Here is a 16765-nt window from a genome sequence, read left to right as displayed (position 1 = left end):
AATGGACATTATGTTTGTCTCCAGTCTTGCTTTTACAAACAATGGTCTGTAAGCAGTGTATCTACGGTGTGTGCAAAGGTTTCTTTGGGTATCTACATAGGGTTGAAGTGCTACTGAAGCAGGTGTGGCAAGAAGCAAACCTCTTGAACACTGAACTGAGAAAGGAAGTGGCCTTTTCTTCGGCTGGGAGCTGTGGGGGCTACAGCCTCATTCACTGAACTCCCTGAGAAGCAGCTTCTTTCCCCTTTTATAGGCTTACAACACTAAAGGGGAAACTGAGGTGAAACTATGTCATTATCCATTGGCTGGATGTCTGACCTTAGAATCTTTTGGCTTTATTGATTTGCTAGTTCATATGCAGCATGAGTGGGAACAGGCAGGGGAGGGGGCTTACAAAGACAAGACAAAGGTAGTAAATTATTAGTTGGCAGAGGTGTTTCCAGGAGGGAGCCCGGGCCGTGCAGACTTGGGGGTGTGACTCAGTGCCAGACTCCAGCCAGTAGGGATAACTTTCATTTATCCCTACTTGAAAGTAGGCAACTCTTTCAAGGCTTATAGATAGCAGAGATGCTGGGAACCAAAACAGGAGTCATTTTCCCAGCTCTTGGGTATTTTTTTTTTTCACCCTCCTTCCCATCCGGAGGGGAGAAGGAGGTGGAGGCTGGGAAGTGAGAGGAGGGGAGGGGGTCTCACGTCTCACTACAATTTTAGGAGTTTGTGTCTGTCTCATCCCAAAGCCATAAAAGCAGCCTCAATATTTCTTCTAAAGATTTTAAAGTTTTATTTTTCACATTTTTTTTTTTTAGCCACTTGTTATATGGAGAAGAAATCAATTTCTGGTGTTTCCTCCCATAATGCATAACCAATTGTTCCATCATCATTTATTTTATAGTCTCTCCAGGATAGGTACTGTCAAGCTAACCATAAAGCATTTTTCTAGGTTAGACCTGAAAAAATGAAACCTTTTCTCTCCTTTAAGGAAAAGAATTATCTCTTTTAAAATTTGTCTACATTGGCCGGGCACGGTGGCTCACACCTGTAATCCTAGCACCTAGGGAGGCCGAGGCAGGTGGATCACCTGGTGTCAGGAGTTCAACGCCAGCCTAGCCAACATGGTAAAACCCCATCTCTACTAAAAATACAAAAAATAAAATTATCCAGGCATTGTGGCAGGCACCTGTAAGCCCATCTGCTTGGGACCCTGAGGCAGAAGAATTGCTTAAATACAGGAGGCAGAGGTTGCAATGAGCTGAGATCACACCGTTACACTCCAGCCTGGGCAATAAGAGTGAAACTCCATCTCAAAAAGAAATTGTCTACATTTTTCTTCTTCCTCAAAACTCCATCTCTCTGCTCTTACCTTAATGGAATTTGCTTTGTTAATGGAAAAGATATATGACTTAGAAGAAGTACTACCTTAGGACAGTGTGACTTCACATAACCTAAACAAGGGATCAGCAAACTTTTTCTGTATCAGGCCAGATAATAAATATTTTAGACTGTGCTAGCCAAGAGGCAAAATCAAGGATATTATGTATAATAGGTATATATATATATACATGTAATATAGGTATTATAGATGTAAAATTCATGTTATATATAAGAAAGAACAAATTTCTACAAAATTTTTATTGAGAAAAGCAAAAATATAGTAATTGAGTATAATTTTTGATAATACAGGTCTACTAATGTGTAGAATGGAGTTATTTCTGGTTCTCTAATTTGTCTTCTCCCTACCTGATGTGGTAAATATCATTAATACTTATTTTCATTCCTAAGGAAAATGAAGTTCACGTAAAGTTACCCTGCTTTTAAACACTGGAGCCATCCTTTGAGCCTCACTCCAGAGCTAGTGCTCTGGATCCTGATACAGTTTTCAGAAGGAGATTAATATTGTCTTATTATTGAAGCTCTAAGAGGTTAATTCAGTTAGCCAAGGTAATACATATTGCTTTGTATCATGTCTGTCTGATTTCAAAACCTCATGCTCTTTTCCTTCTACTCTGCTACTGTAAGACTTTCAGGAATCTCCAAACTCCTGGATAACTGCAATGACAAATCAGGTCCAAGTTGTGCTACATTTTAATTGAAATATTTTAGAACAAAAATCAACAGATTTTTTACTTGTAAAAGTTATAAATAGCCATATTAATGAAAAACCTACTGAAGGATATTTGGTGAAAGATAAAAGTGAAAATTATTCGTTCTTTGTTCTCTCTTCTATATGATTGCTCCTTATTTCTCTCTTTTCTTTCTCCGCTTATTTTTTCCCCTTTTTTTCTCCCTCCTTCTTGTGTGTGTGTGTGTGTGTGTGGTTTTTTTGTTTTGTTTTGTTGTTGTTGTTGAGATGGAGTCTCAGTCTGTCGCCAGGCTGGAGTGCAGTGGCCCGATCTCGGCTCACTGCAACCTCCGCCTCCTGAGTTCAAGCAATTCTACTGCCTCAGCCTCCCAAGTATCTGGGACATACAGGCTCATGACATCACATCCAGCTAATTTTTGTATTTTTAGTAGAGACGGGGTTTCACCATGTTGGCCAGGATGGTCTCAATCTCTTGACATTGTGATCCGCCTACCTCAGCTTCCCAAAGTGCTGGGATTACAGGCATGAGCCACCACGCCCTTCTTTTGTGTGTTATAAGCTATGCTCAGAATAAAATAAAGGAGTACATGCCTGAGAATAGAATTAAGATCCCAGAGAATTAGAGGTGCTCTTGTTGACCAAATATACTGGAAATCTCAAAGCTTATATAAATTATTTCAATGAATGAATAGCTTTTAATTTTCTGGCATCAAATCAATGTTCAACGAGTGTTTACTAAGTGGCTACTATATGATTCTATGAAAGAATACTATGTAGATTCTATGAAAGAATACAGATTAAAATAACTAACTCTGCCTTCAAGGAGCTCACAACTTAGTGAAATCCTAATAATTACTTGAGAAAGTAAAGAGAAAGCCTAGGTGAATTCATTCAGGGCAGGGACTGTGTCTTCCCAGCTCTGGCACCTTACATCTTTTATTAAGAGAAATGCAAATTAATCAATGATATCAATTCCCAATTGAATGATACATTGGATTGGTTGACAAATCTGATTAACTTCAACATTAAGATAAATTGACAAAAGCATACTCACTTTTGGGTACATAGCTTCAAATATGCATTTAAAAATGCATTGCAGAGTGACATTGGCAGCAACAACTAAAACGTAGTTGTCATATGCCACGTGCCAGGCCCCCTGACAGATGTGTCACATGCATATCTCATTTAAATATTACTACAAGCCAGTTAAATCGATGTTATTATTATAGTTTTCGGTTATTTTAAAGATGCAAAGTATTTGCTCTGTGATTACATAACTAACAGAGTGTAGCCATGATTTGACAGAGAGTAGCTATGAAAACCTGAAAATATGGTGGCATTTGAATGGAAATCATGTTGCCTTATAATTTATTTTTCATCCTAAGGGCAAAATAGAAAAAAAATTACATACACAGCACTGAACTGATGAATTACATTTTTGACTTTTCCCCAAAGGGCTTTTTGGACAACAAATGAAAAGTAGATCTATCTCTCTGGGTTGGATTAGCGAACTTTGGTTCAGTCTTAAAATTAACTGGAGATATCTGCCTCTAGTTCTAAATTATAGATAACATGAGAACATGAAGCCTTGTCCCTACCAGGTATTATTCACTTTGTTTAGAGGGCTCCTGGAAAGTATTTTGGGCTACTGTAGTTATATTGCTTTCCCTCACACAGAATAGCTAAGCTGGTGTGCAAAGTGGTTGGGAGAAGAGGGAAGAATAGATTCTACTTCTAGCTCTGTCTCCCTAACCCATCATACGGCTTTGAATAAAATAAGTTTTATGCTTCCTATAAAATGGGGATAAAAATGCTTCCTTTACCCACTTCACCAAGTAAAGGATCAAAAGAGACCATTTATGTGAAATGGTTGCACACATGCAAGGCATTCTTTTTGTGGATAAAACACAGCTTTATACTCATGAGCTGTTTATATTAACCTGTAGTCGGGGTAAAACCAGAGCCCAAGCCTGATATACTGAGGCAAAACTGTGGCCTCTTCCCTAAGCAACAGAAGTGGATTTTCTTGGCTTCATTCACACCAGATAAAGAGCAGGCTGTTTCCTGCCAGGCACAGTGGTTCACACGTGTAATCCCAGCATTTTGGAAGGCTCAGGCGGGAGGATTGCTTGAGCTCAGAGTCCAAGACCAGCCTTGGCAACATAGTGAGACCCTGTCTCTACAAAGAATAAAATGAAAAAGAGCAGGCTATTTCATCTGCATTCAAAAGTCCCACTCAAACTCTCCTTCGAAATTGCTATTTGTCAGGAGACAATATAGTATTTAAGAAGACCAGGCTTTGTAATCTGATTAATCAGAGCTTAAAAGCCAGCTTCTTTACTAGCATCATAAAGGAATTGTCCTCACTTAGTCTCAATTTTCTCGTCTCAGGACAGGGATTACTACCGCACTTCCATCATGAGACTGTTGATTAACTGAGGAAAAGAATGTCAAGTACTTAATATGGTGTCATGTAAACTAAAAGCATGCAATAGATAGTAGGTGCTATTTATTATTATGGAAAGCAGTGGTCTCAGCACTGTTGTAGCAGCAATATCATGAGAAGCCTTTTTTTTTTTTTTACAATTGTGCATATAATTACTTTGGACCTAATTTGCATGTTATTATACCTAAAAGTTGACCAGCAGTCTTGCAGGCAATTTTCATTTGTTTTTACTAAGTGAGGCATATTACTTTTTTAAAAATGGTTATCTCAATATAGATTTTTTTCCTCTTTTGTGCCAGATATATATTTTCTTTCATTTACACATAATTCATTATTGTCTACGTCTAAAGGCATCTATGGCAGCAAAATGATATAAATCCTGACCATAACTTTTATTCTGTGGGACTGACTCGTAAAATCATATACTGTTTTCACCTCATTTCAGGGATTTTTTTTAAAACTGCACTTGGTGTTTGTATGTTAGTTAGCATATCTTTAAGGAGATTTGCCTAATTTGGCTCAAATAAAACAAGGACCTGGTTACTCAGTCTGATGTGTACATCTGAGAATAAGTTTGATGAGATCCGCTGTTGGAATTTTCTTTGTTTTATGAAGGCTGATACAGTTGAAGAACAGGGTTAAAAGTCCTTACAGCCTAATTTGAAGGAGTATCAACAAGCCCTATATTTATTGTAATTTTACTTGGGCAATATCTTATTTCCAATTGAGCTTTAGAGCTTTAAATAATTCTAATCTGTTTACTTTATACAATTACTAGATTAATTACGGTAGAACAAGCCAAATGATGTTATTGTAGCTGTTGGCTAAAGGTAACACAAACATGATAATTAAAATGATTACTTTTTGATTTCTCCTCTTTTCAGTTTAATGAGCTGGATTTACGCTGTTACAAGCCTTTAAGAATTTGAATTAAGAATCACTGGGCTTTTCTGTCAATGCATTTTATTGTTGACATTGGATTTAGTGTTGTTCAGTGTTGTGGGGAGTTTCCTTCAGAAAGGAAACACCTGGGTCCTGCTTCCATGTGATATCTACTTAGTAAAAAGTGTATTGTTTCCATCATACTTGCATCATTGCGAAGTAATCATGTGTTTCCATTTACTTATCCAAACTGATGCTGGTAACACACATTCTCACATACACACACACATATACACATCCCTGGTAGAGAAATTGTTTCCTCTTGCATCAGTAAAAGTCACGTACATTTATTTCAAAATGCCCTCCAGCAACCTTTTGGTGCCTCAACACTACCCAAGACAGTAATTGTGCTCAGCAGCTCTCTCATCCAGGCAGTTTCTTATTTCTAGATGTCTGACTATATCTGGGAAAGTACTGTTTTTGCTAACGTACCAGAAGAGGGCTACTGGGAAGAAAGGAAGTGAAAAATGGTTACTGCCAAAGGTATCGTCCTTTAATCCTAAAAAGGTTGCTTAAGTCCCTCTTGCTTCTCCCATTATGTTCCTTCATGGTTCGCCAATTAACTTTTCCCAGTGCTCTGGGGTGATTGATCTGGATAGCACTCCTTTTGGTTTCCCTTCCCACTGATTCCCAGCAAAGTTGTTATAAATGCACTCTGCTTCCTTTTTGATTGTCCCTTAGTGGCTGGGTTGCTTTGTAAAGCATTTGATGCACAGGTTTCAGCAGCCTCTTTAAAAGTGGGGACAAAAGCAAAAATAGAAGGGAAAAAGTATATTCCAATGAACTAAAATGAGAGCAAACTTTAGCTGTAAACTTTTTAATTGATGAACCTGGATTTTTGTTGCTTTTGAGAATTTTAAAACAGAGCACAAATGAGAGATGGGAATATTTTATTTCTTCTGTGTAGCTCAGGATTTTCCACTTCATACCTGGCTTTGAATAACTCTTTATGTAGTCTACATTCAAAATATCAAGTAATTTTACCTAGTCTTTAGTAAAGAAGAGTCCCACTGGCAACTGTAGAAACTGATCACCTTCAAGTTTATTCAGTGTTCCCAATACATTTTGAAATAGTAAATGTTTCCCAGAACTCAGTTCTGAGCATTCTGTTATTTTCCTCTTTACATCTTTCTCTCCAAGACAGTTCATTTGCTCTTACAGATTCAACTTTTGCCTCCATGCTAGACTTATCTAGTTTATGTCCCAAACACCGACACCTCACTCATGCTCAAATCTCTATCATCAATTACCTGCTAGACATTCCTTTAAGATAACCCACTGTCAACTCAAAGTCAACTTACACACAATGAAACTCCTCTCTTCCTCCCTCATCTACTCTGGCAGTCTGCCCCTTCACATTGCACGCTCTCTCTCTCCTTCCTTCCTCCTCTTGCCCTCTCGCCTTCTCTCTTCTTCCCCCTTTCCCTCTCCATCTCTTTCTCACATCCATTCCACTAACCAACAGGACTGCAGAGTCATGATTTGATTTTTCTCTCCCCATAGCTTCTTACATCTATGAACTAGCTATGTCTTCTGTATTCTTTCAAGTCTTACCCATACCTTCATTCTCTATAGTACTATGGTTTATCATCCAGGTTATGCAAATGTTTATTCAACCAATGCTTATCAGTGGTCTACAATGTTCTGGGCACTGTAATGAGCACAATGAGGATTTGATGCTGGCAAAGAAACAGTCTTTTCCCTACCATGGCAATTGTCATCATATTGCCCCTAAATTATTAAAACACTCTCCTAATTGGTATTTTAGAGTCTGTTGTCTCTCCCTCTCCAAACCATCAGGCCACAAATCACCCTTCCCAAAATACAGCTTTGGGGGATGATACATTTCTAAATATCGTGTATTTAATTATCAGCAATTCTGCTATATATATTATGATCTAAAGACTTTAGAACTCTTTATATAGAACACCATAAAGAGCTGCATTTCTAGGCTACCAAACTGCATTTTGAATCACGACTACCCTGAAGTACCATCTCATCTTTGTCTGCCAGCCTCATTTCCTTCAAATACTGCAGCTAACCACCTCCCTTGAGGATGGGGGGCAAGGGCCTGTAGTATTGTACTGCCAGAGCAAGACTCTCTGGGGGAAGATCAGAGTTCCCAGGCTAACAATGTCCACGGATCAACTTCCCGTGTGAACAAGTTAGCACCATTTAGTGCCAAAGCCACTGTCTATGCTTGTAATGTGAGCTGTACACCTCAAAAATGCATATGGGAGATTTGTAGATAGTTGACTGTGCTCTGCTCTTCGGATATCAGGGAAAGTTTCTGAGGAAGTGACATCCATTTCTTTATGTTTAAAATGGTTCCTCTTTTTTGTTATCACAGAAGCAATGCACACATATTGTAAATTGATTTCAACAGTACAAAAGTATATAAAGTAGAAATTGGAAATCCCTCATGTGCTCCCCACCCTCATAGATTCTTAGAACAATAGGAGTTAACAGATGTGAGAAAAACACATTGGACTGAGATTTTCACTAACATTTTCAGCCTCCTTTCTCATATCAACATCTCTTTTTCCCAACACCTCCTGTAACAAAGTAGAAATGAAAAGCCAATATAGGTGAAACATTTCATCCCAAATCCCTGCTCTCATTATCGTTCCCAGAAGTAGGAGAAAAGGCAGAAGCCACGGAGGGCACCTGGACCCTTCAGTGACTGAGGGACAACACTCCCCCAGGCCCAGGATGACAGATTAAGCTTATTCATTATATACACAGACCTCACAAGTCTAAACTATAATATCAGCACAGATGCTCTTTGACCACTAGGTGGTTCTGTAACCTATCTGATGTCATTCCCACTTGCCGACTGAAGTAAGGAACAGAAAATTTTAGGACAGGGTTGCTGTTGTCACACCTTCCTTATTTGTTTATATCTTCATTTTTACCTACTCTTCCATGTCCAGATAGAATTTGATCACAAAGTTTATATGCACAATCTCACCAAAACTTTCTGTGCGTTACTTGCCAGGAAAGAGAAAAGGACCATTTTTCTCCCCAGGCCAGGCTCAGGCTGTGAGGCTGTAGGCTGTTTTCTAACTCTGGAGACAAGAGAAACTCATCCACTCTATCCTGGTTGCAACAGGGACAGAAATCTCCTTCTCATGCTTCATTGATGGTGCCACATCTACTGCACTTATTCATTCAATACACACTTATTGGTGCCTATTATTTTATACTTAGTGAACTTGCTGGGTCCAGAAGATAGAGAGTGGATTGTCTAGTCCTTGGGAGCTTAACGGTCATATGAGAGCAACAAACAAGCATCAAGAACACTTGATGTTTTCCACCCAACATCCGTTTCCCTTCTCCTAGATCCCAATTTTCCTCTGGAAAGCACCTCCCATCCCTCTCTCCCTCCCTCAGTCTTTAGGTTTCAGGTGTCTGACTCTGCCTCTGACTGCCTGACAGGGCATGGATTCCACCTGGGCCTGAGCATTGCACCCCTTGCTTCCACTAGTTGCTTCAGGGATAAGCATGTGGCCTGACCCAGTGAAATGTAACCTGGGGAATTTTGCTGAAACTTGAGTACCAAGTAACCTGGGAGTATGTAGGCTTGAATCTGTGGGCAGCCGCCTTGCCATGACGTGAAGTCTAAGAATGACACTAGTATGAAGAAAGGCAGAGTCAAGAAATGAAAAGAGACTGGACTTAGTGACGTAATTTGAGTCTTTGAATCAAAATATGCCCAACGCTAGATCTCCTTCTGAAGTGGCAGTACATTTCCATTTTGCTTGATCTTGTTTGAACCAGATTTGCTGTCACTTTCACCAGATATAATAACTAATATATAATATATACTAATAATAAATAGCGATTATTGCAATGCAATGTGATAAGTGGGTGATATGATAGAAGTTAATGCCAGCTGTTACTGCAATAAGTAGGAGAAATATCTAACGCACAGGGAGTGATAGCTTCTATAGAAAGTTCATTTATTTAAGAACTAAATATTGAACACTGTATTAGTTTATTTGGATCACAATAACAAAGTCCTACAGACTTTGACTTAAACAATGGAAATTCATTTCTCGTTGTTTATTTTCTCACAGTTCTGGAGGCTCAAAGGCTGAGCTCAGATGTCAGCAGGGTTGATTTCTTCTGATCGGCATTGGAGTTTTGACCTGCTCCCTTTCCAACCTCGGCCAGTTCATCCCTCCTTAGGCAACCTGATGGTCCCCCAACTCCTGGGAGGTCACCATACTGATTCCAAACTTAGTGCGGACACCCAATTGGCATAGCGCACTACAGCCCAGAACTCCTGGACTCAAACGATTCTCCTACCTCAGCCTCCCTAGTGGCTGGGACTACAGGCATGTGCCACTGCACCCAGCAGGGCTGATTTCTTTTGAGGCCTCTCTGCTTGGCTTTTGGGTGGCCATCTTCTCCCTGTGTCTTCACATGGTCTCCCCTCTCTATTTAGGTCCAAATTCCTTATTCTTATAAGGACACCAGTTACATTGGATTAGAACCCATCCTAATGACCTCATTTTAACTTAATTCCCTGTATGTTGACCCTATCTCCCAAATACAGTACATTCTGAGATCCTGGGGATTAGGACTACAGCATATGAGTTTGCGGGGAGGTAGGACAATTCAGCCTATAACAAAAACCTAATTTGGGTACAAAGATAAATGATAGTGGATTGTTACTCTCAATGAGCTTACAATCTACATAAGACTGGCACAATAACCATAATACATAGCTAAAAAATTGAAAACATACACATTTATTAACATACACATTCTAGAATCTTTTGGATTTATCTTTTAGGATAAGCCAACATGTCCATGAGATAACTATTATTGAAATGATATGTTAATAGAAGCAGTGTAAATGATTGAGCTTTGAAGGAAAGTTCCCTTCCAGGCAAAGTGGCATTTGACAAGCCCTTTGAACACTGTGTAGAATTTTAGAAGACAAACAGCCAAATTAGATATGGGGGGACTTTGGCTATCTTTGACTATATGATACTTTCACCCAAATCACCCACACAGCTAAATAGTTCACTGTTTACCATGTCTTTCCACCTTTTTTCCTATTTCAGTGTATCATACCATTTAAAGACTTTCCTAAATGTGTTTTTAAAGGAATTTTTTTTTTTTGAGACAGAGTTTCGCTCTTGTTGCCCTTGCTGGAAAGCAGTGATGCGATCTCAGCCCACTGAAACCTCTGCCTCTCGGTTTCAGGCGATTCTCCTGCCTCAGCCTCCCGATTAGTTGGGATTACAGGCGCCTGCCACCATGCCCAGCTTATTTTGTGTCTTTAGTGGAGACAGGGTTTCACCGTGTTGGTCAAGCTGGTCTTGAACTCCTGGCCTCAGGTAATCTGCCCACCACGGTCTCCCAAAAGTCTGGGATTACAGGCATAGGTAAATTTTTAAATAGTGTTCTAGCTGTCTTGCTTTAACTAGTCCCTCATTGTTATTTATATCACTATCAAACAGTGTGAAAAGGTTGAGATTTTTTCCTACTTACAAGATAAGAAGTAGATCTGCCAGAGTTTCGTGGATGTTGACAGATGACATGAGGCTCTTGGGTAAGAGATAAAGGACAGTTACTCTAGCATTCTTTTCCATCACTAAGAAGGTCAGATTATCACATGCAGTGGCTGTGTTACAGAAAAAGAGCCTTATTTTAGGGAACCCAGATCTTTTAGGATAGTCAGTAAGCATGCCTGGTCTGTGCTCCAGAGGGAGACACTATCTCTATCTTACAAGGCTGTTCACTGCACAGATGTTCGTCAAAAGACAGTCTGGAACAAAAGAGCAGTGAGTGCCTTGCTCACATGATGTGCAGAAACCTAAGCGGCCCATGGAGAATTATCTCCTAATAGTTATAAACAGCTTTGGCCAAAGGAATTTCCTGCTGGTTTTGTCAGAAATAAATCACAAGCTATCTATATATGAAAGGAATGTTTTACCAAGCCTTGGATTTTGACTCTGGGTTTTTCTTGCTTGCATTCTGTAGTTTTGTCAAGGGGTTTAATTGCCTACTCTAATTCTCTTCCTCTCCCTTATCGGCAAATATGTAATACTCTAACCTTTAAGCTCACCTACTCATTACATCTTTCTTCAGATTTATCTAAAATATAGTAATTGACTTTACCAGGGATCAGCAGACCTTGGTCAGTGGATGAAAGAATGGTTTTTACACTTTAAAAATGTTTTGAGAAAGCAACAAAATAGGACATAGAGCCTGTATGTGGTCCCTGAAGCCTGAAATATCTACTATCTGATCTCTCCTAGAAAAGATTTGCTGACCCATGTTTCAAACCTTTGGAAATGCTACAATAATTGAGCAATATCTTCTTCTCCTCCCCCATCCCTTACTGTTAAGTTTAAATCATGAAAGGTTTAGAGTCAGCTCTAAAGCAGCTATTGAGCCAGACAAAATTATTCTCTTATTATACTAAATCATTCACTGCTTTTTACTTTCTTCACAACAAATCTGGTTTTATTTTCCATTTCTCCCTCACAGAGCTGTCTTACCATCACCTGCCATGTGCACAAAATATAACTATCCATTATAACAACAAGCAGTATGCATTGGGAGTTACCTGTTTCAGGCAGAATCCTATGCATTTTATGCATCCTCACAGCATCTCTTTGAGATAATTACTGGTATTTTCATTATGCAGATTAAAAAACCAGGTTAATTAGTAACCTATCCAAGGTCATGCGTCTTCTGAGTGGCAAATCTGCAAACACATTTTCCCGGTTCTGTGCATCAGGAGTGTTTGCCTCCTTGGGGGCAGTGGTCTATTATAATGGAACCCTTCCATCTTCACCAGGAGATAGGATGAGAAACTGAGAAGACACAGAAGGAAAGATAAGAAGGATTCTTTATTGACCATCCTCTGTGTGCTAGGATTCCTGCTGAACACTTTGGAAAAAAAAAAAAAAAAGCTTTGTTTCATCCCTGACAACAAAGGTAAAAAGGCTTTCCATTTTTATACATGAAGAAAATGGAATTCAGAAAGCCCAAGAAACTTGCCTTACTAGAGCTAGAATTTGAATGCATATTTGTTTAATTCAACATTAGTCTGTGACATTTCTGCCAAACCAGTAGGAGGAGTGGCTGCCTAGGGACCAGTATGCACCTCCCTGCACAGTATGTTCAGTGGCATAGATTGGGGTAAGCAAATGCTCATGTAAAGCAGCCATGAGGGTCACGTAGATGTGGGATGCTGGCAATACAGGCATAGCAGGACCCAACTGCTTCCCTCCTACAAATTCCAACTCTTACTTAAGTGTAAAAGATTGTATGATTTGGCAGCGAAACTAGTGAGTATTTTTTGAATCTCACACACTGTACTTAAATCTAGCTTTCTTATATATTTGTGTCTTTTGTTTGTTTTCTGACAGTCAGTGACTTAGATTTAATTAAAAACAGGATTTGCACATTGACTTAGGATATAAGTACATTTCTCAGTGAAGTCAGTTTTCTTCACAAATCTTTTACAAGTTATTTTAGAAAAACTTTGTATAACTATAAATCTATATATACACAACATTCAGTCACATCATCAGGTAAATACATATAGGTTCTGTCTCAAATAATTGACAAATATTTTAACGTTTCTATGTGCCAAGCACAATTTTAGATGCGAGGAAACATCAGTGAATAAGATTTTTTAAAATATACTTTCATCACTTCTGATATTCTTCCTGAAAATTCATAACCTTAGTCTAATCATGAGAAAATATCAGACAAACCCAAATTGAAGGTTATGTGATTAAATATCTGACCAGTATTCTTCAACAGTGTCAAGGTCATGAAAAGCAAAAGGAGACAGAGAAACTGTCACACATTAGAGAAGATTAAGGAGCCATGATGACTAAATGCAATGTGATATCCCGAATTGGGTCCTGAAACAGAAAAATTGTATTAATAGAAAAACTGGAGAAATCTAAATGAAGTCCAAAGTTCATTTGATAGTATCGTGCCAATACTATGAAGATTAATTTCTTGGTTTTGTTTAATGTACCATGGTTTTATAAGATGTTAACATTTAGGAGGCTGGATGAAGAATATATGGGAATTATCTCTATTACCTTTGCAGCTTTTCTGTAAATCTAAAACTATTTCAGCTAAAAAAACATTTTAGAAAATCCATGCATTCATAGAGATTAAATTCTAGTGGGAGAAGTAAAACAAACAAAATAAAATGAGTAAATGATATGGCATAAGCAAGACTGGATAATTTTGAACATTCTCAGACTCTCCAAATCAAAAGATACTGGAAGTTCAAAATGGCAACCCAATAGTGGCAGAGAAAAGGCTGCATGTATGACTGCACAACGTTTTGTTAAAACTCCAAAAGAGTTAAAAGTCAGCATTTTTAGTCATTCACACACAAAGCCTCTTTGAAATTTTGTTCATCATGGTGTTTTTTTTTTGCATTAAATTTGAGGTTTTTTAAAAATTACGTTAAAATATGATTTTGTGGCATCCACTTAAAATTTGGCTCACTGAAGATTTGCCCTACTCACCACAGCCTTAGGTGTTATATCCCTATTTTATAACTAAGGAAACTCAAGTATAGACAGGTAAATAATATTGTCCAAGGTCGAATAGCTATGAAAAAAAATAAGTGGTCAAACTGGAATCCAAAATCTACATTCCTAAACACGATTCTATACCATTTTTTAAAGAATACTGATAACTTTTAAAGACTATTGCAGTTTGGCCATAGATAGCAGAATGTGGTTACTTAGGCAGCTCTGCCTTCACTTCATTATCTGAATATGCAGCTTCTCACTACCACAGCCTCCAGCAGACCTTGCGGACTCATTGCTAACTGACTAAATTTCACGGTAAAGCAGGTCATCAGACACATGGGTTTTTTGCTGGTGTCTCAGTTAGTAAATCAGTTCCTTTACTCCAAAGCTCTTCCATAAAATAAAGGGCCTGGACTTTACATGGCCTATTTTTATCCTACTTTCTTTTTTGTTGGCTGCTTGATTGTCTATAAATCATATAGGCAAAGTAACCAAATGTAAATGGCAAATATGGTGTGTTACTATGTTGATTGTGAACTCCAAATCAGTCCTAGAGAAAGGTTCTGGTCCAATAATTGGATTGACTTGTATATGGTCAGGCATCAAGAATAGCAACAATGTGTATCACTGAAAGGGTTGTAGTTTTAAAAACAGGGAAAAAACATTATTTTTGTTTAAGTAGAATAAAAAAATAGATAAACCTTCCAGTATATTTATTAGGAAATTTTTGCTATAACAAATTTTCAAGTGGTTCCTACGTCGTTCATGGTTAGTGTGACACACGTGGGCAAAATCTACACAAGCACACTTGTTAAGATCCTCAGCTCAACCCTTTCACTGCCCAAATTTCCACAATTACTTTCCCACCAGCTGGCTGATTTCTAAGAGTCTTAAAATAGAGTACAAAGCCTTTCCATCTGCAATAGGAGTTAAATCTAGTATGCTAGCTAGTGTCCTTGAAAAAAGGGAGCGCATGATTCTAATTCACCTCAACTTCTAAATGGAAGCTATCAGATCTTTTACAAAGAGAAGAAGAGAAATCAGGAAAGTGAGCTTTATAGAGTTCAAAAGACAAGACATATGCTAACTTCCTTCAAAACGTTGTCCATGACTGTTTTTACAAAAGTGCTATTGCCTGCCTAGAGCATTTGTGTGGGAACCCATCAGTGAAGGCTTGCTTAAGGTTCTAGCAGCATGTTCTTTCCTGGAATATTGCAATAATGTGCAAAATAAGCACGTGATTATTTGCAAGCATTAGAGGTCCGGAAGCCATGTAGAATTACTCAAGAACCCTAAAGAAGCCTCAGATTACAATACTTCTTTTGCAATACAAATCCAGAAGGATCCAATTTAAGATCTTGCCAACCAGAGCCTATTACAGTTTAGGGATAAGAACAGAGAGAAGTAAGTTCCCTTAGTCAGAGTTACTGTGAATCTTTTCACTTCTAATTATATCACCTTTAATGACAGCTTCCTTTTACCACTGAAGGAGATTAAATTTTCCATGACCTATAAAGTGCTGCGTGAAATGGCTGCAGCTGGCCTCTCCAGCCTCAGCTCATGTGACTGTCCAGCCCCTCACTGGTTACTCTTAGTTCCTCAAACACCCAGCTTCTTTCCTCTACTTGGATCAGTCTTCCACCTGTTCTTGCCCTGGGCTGCCCCTACCCATCCTTCAGATAGTAGCTGTCAAATCTCACTTCCTCAGGGAAGGGTTCTCTGACCTCTGGGGCTACTCTAGGTCTCCTCACTATGTATGATCATGCTACCCTGCCCTTTTCACCACGCTTAGTGCAACCACACTTAAAAAATTATTGTCCAGTCATGCATAATAGCTTACTTAATGCTTATTTTCATCACCCAGTGTCAGTAGAACAGAGACTTCATCTATCTTGCTACTGATTACCCACAAAGACCTAGAACAGCACAGAGTGGATGCACAATAAATACTTTTTATATGTATAAATGAATTAAAGATAGCTTTTTTAGACCCTAGGATAACCTAGTTCAATCCCCTAATATCTAGAAGAAACTAATGTCTAAGTAGGTTCACTGCCTTGCAAAGCCCTACCCAAAAGCAAAAGTAGAGACAGAATCTAAATCTCTTCACTCTTCCAGGACACTTTTCTTTCCTGTTCTGATGGAAACTGCATAGTCTAGTGATTCATTGCACTAGAGGAGAAAGCAATTTCTGGCAAGTTATTCAGGACTTTAATGAAGTTGCAGGCGTGTTTTATTTAATACTCAGTTTGTTTAAAATGAGTCCCATAGTCTATGTTTGTTCCACCATTCCTCATTGCTGGATCAAATGTTAATTATCAAGAAGAAGAGATAATGTGGCAGTTTGGCAAGTCTTTGCTGAACTAGCAAATGTTTAATAGGATCACAGATGGAAGCATTTGCATGCGGGAGGGATTTTTTTTTTTTCCCAAGGTTTTGTTCTAATTAAAAGTTATCAGTTCAAACCAGGTTACCAGTCACAGCAAATAGAAGTTTGTGCATTCTAAAGCCTGAACAATGTTACCGTTTCTTCAACATATTCATCTCTTGCCTTTCCCACAGTTGACAACCTGAGAAATATTTAATAGCCACTAGGTTCATGAATAAAACACAGTAGTTACAAAGCTCTTTCATGATTGCCCCTGTGCATTGGAAGAGCAGCGAGTTTGAAGGGACCAGTAAAGAAGGAACATTGCTTGTCTTTCTTTTTCAGTCTGTTGTAAGAGCTCATTTCAGGTAAGCATTAACTGAGTGCCTTCCCTATGC

The sequence above is a fragment of the Aotus nancymaae genome, unplaced genomic scaffold (genome assembly GCF_030222135.1).
Source record: "Aotus nancymaae isolate 86718 unplaced genomic scaffold, 86718_ANA_hifiasm-v0.15.2.pri h1tg000064l_1, whole genome shotgun sequence".
Classification (NCBI taxonomy): Eukaryota; Metazoa; Chordata; class Mammalia; order Primates; family Aotidae; genus Aotus; species Aotus nancymaae.
The sequence above is the reverse complement of the archived record's forward strand: the minus strand, read 5'-3'. Positions refer to the sequence as shown.